General features: G+C 57.1%; 1 non-coding gene across 1 annotated transcript in view; it reads right to left on the bottom strand.

Moving 5' to 3' along the window:
* LOC126327301 (small subunit ribosomal RNA) overlaps nt 1-677 on the bottom strand; it is a 1,893-nt gene extending 1,216 nt beyond the window's left edge. Inside the window, exon 1 of the ribosomal RNA XR_007561136.1 lies at nt 1-677. This exon is cut by the window's left edge and continues 1,216 nt beyond it. This is a non-coding gene — a ribosomal RNA (small subunit ribosomal RNA).
* Nucleotides 678-2,500: the final 1,823 nt, after the last annotated feature.

Here is a 2,500-nt window from a genome sequence, read left to right as displayed (position 1 = left end):
AACCAACAGCGTGGGACACAAATCCAACTACGAGCTTTTTAACCGCAACAACTTTAATATACGCTATTGGAGCTGGAATTACCGCGGCTGCTGGCACCAGACTTGCCCTCCAATAGATACTCGTTAAAGGATTTAAAGTGTACTCATTCCGATTACGGGGCCTCGGATGAGTCCCGTATCGTTATTTTTCGTCACTACCTCCCCGTGCCGGGAGTGGGTAATTTGCGCGCCTGCTGCCTTCCTTGGATGTGGTAGCCGTTTCTCAGGCTCCCTCTCCGGAATCGAACCCTGATTCCCCGTTACCCGTTACAACCATGGTAGGCGCAGAACCTACCATCGACAGTTGATAAGGCAGACATTTGAAAGATGCGTCGCCGGTACGAGGACCGTGCGATCAGCCCAAAGTTATTCAGAGTCACCAAGGCAAACGGACCAGACGAGCCAATCCGATTGGTTTTGATCTAATAAAAGCGTCCCTTCCATCTCTGGTCGGGACTCTGTTTGCATGTATTAGCTCTAGAATTACCACAGTTATCCAAGTAACGTGGGTACGATCTAAGGAACCATAACTGATTTAATGAGCCATTCGCGGTTTCACCTTAATGCGGCTTGTACTGAGACATGCATGGCTTAATCTTTGAGACAAGCATATGACTACTGGCAGGATCAACCAGGGAGCTGCGTCAACGAGAGCTGAGCAGCCGGCCGCCCGGGAGTGTGTCCCGAGGGCCCGCGCGAACACGCAAGCGTCCGCTCAATTATTCTGCAAACAGGAGGAGGCTGAGCTCCCCTGCACGATACACCTCGAAACCCTCTCAGGTCCCGGCGGCGCGCAGCGCCGTCCTAAGTACTTGGTCGGGTTCGAGAGAGGCGCAATCGCCCGGAGATAGGCGAGTAGACGCTTTCAGTGCGAACACCCGTGCTCCCAACTGAGCTTGCCGCTGCCGACAGAGGCCCGGGAGCGTGCTGTCGTGGCATTGCCGGCGGGAAACAACACGCGCCACCTACGGTGACCGGCAGCTCCAACGCCAGCGCCACAGAAGGGCAAAGCCCCACTTGGGTGCAGAAGCGAACTCTCCCAGCACAGCGCACGCGCCAACACGTCCGCAGAGCTGCGATACAAACCACCTGCGAGAACCGCTGGGGGCGACCGAGCAGCAGACGGCGTCGCGACGCCGAGTGCCGGGCGGCGGCGCATCCTCAACGCACACAGTCCGCAATCGGACCAGCACACTGCAGATGTCCACCGCGCTTCGCACCGGGCTCGGCAGAACCCACTTTGGCCGCCTGGCGCCGCGTGCAGGGTGCGCCGGCGCATAGCTGGGACGCCAGCCGGGCCCGTCGGCCGGCGCTCCTGCCACTGGGCGCCCCCCACCAGCCGGCTGTAGTGCGTGCGCTCACGCAGCGCGCGGCCAGCACGCCGGGCGGCCCCCCCTCACCGGCCGGGGACTGTCCCGCCAAGCCACAGCCTCGTATCGCTTCATACCCACATGGCCAACTCAGGTTCGGGGGCATGGCGGGTACCGCCGAAACAACCGGTTCACAGATGTACCGATCGTCGCTATCACCGATGCACCTGCAGCGCGAACAACCGCTCAACAACTGATTTCCAGTTCATTTGCGGATCTTTGGCAGCAAACGTATACGTCAATCTACATTTGCGAAATCTACGATTCTGGCATGCCTGCATGTTATGTGTCACGACACGCTACATCAGCCCACATACACACTGCGGCATGTACACGAGAGAACACGTGGAAGATGGTCCGCGCACGTGTGCAATGTCCCTTGCGCGGTCGACTGTCAACCGGCCTCTGTAGCATGTCGCAGATGTGGAACGCGGTCCACCGTGCTATCATGTTGTGTGGGGCAATACGATTAAATAGGAAAACCCTCGTCGCTACATCAACAGACGGCTCACGCTGATTCCCGGCAGAGGGAGGAGGGGGGGGGGGGGCCAACATGCAATACTTTCGTCCGTACCTACTTACCACATGTCTGTACGGCGTACAACAGTGCAATCTCGCTGTAATGGGGAGACGAGACAAGTAGCATCGTGCACAACATATGGCCCTTATGATTCGCCATTGTAGGGCGCAGCCGGTGTACGGTCAAGCATGTGCCACATTATGTCACTCAGTACGTAACGACGGATGATCAGTGTGGGTTACGCGTACATCAGCGGACAGTCCACACAGGCCGTACCACAACGTACACTGACTGCATCGACAACCGAATGCAACTGAACAGCTGCAAGGCTCATTTCACAAACAAACGCCTGACCGACCAGCTTGGAAGGGCAGGAGGGGAGGGCGATATTCGTTCTGTAGCGGTACACCCTTCCAGTGGTTAGCGGGACTGTGTAGAAAGTACGCAACACTCGAAAGACCTTTATGTGAGGGTACGCACCATGGCATCAAGAAATACACATGACACCAGAGGATCCAAGCAGTGAACTATGTTCAGAGGGTTGCTGTTAGGCAAAGCTACATTCCTGTGA

This window comes from Schistocerca gregaria, unplaced genomic scaffold (genome assembly GCF_023897955.1).
Source record: "Schistocerca gregaria isolate iqSchGreg1 unplaced genomic scaffold, iqSchGreg1.2 ptg001039l, whole genome shotgun sequence".
In the NCBI taxonomy this organism is placed as follows: domain Eukaryota; kingdom Metazoa; phylum Arthropoda; class Insecta; order Orthoptera; family Acrididae; genus Schistocerca; species Schistocerca gregaria.
The sequence above is the reverse complement of the archived record's forward strand: the minus strand, read 5'-3'. Positions and strand labels throughout refer to the sequence as shown.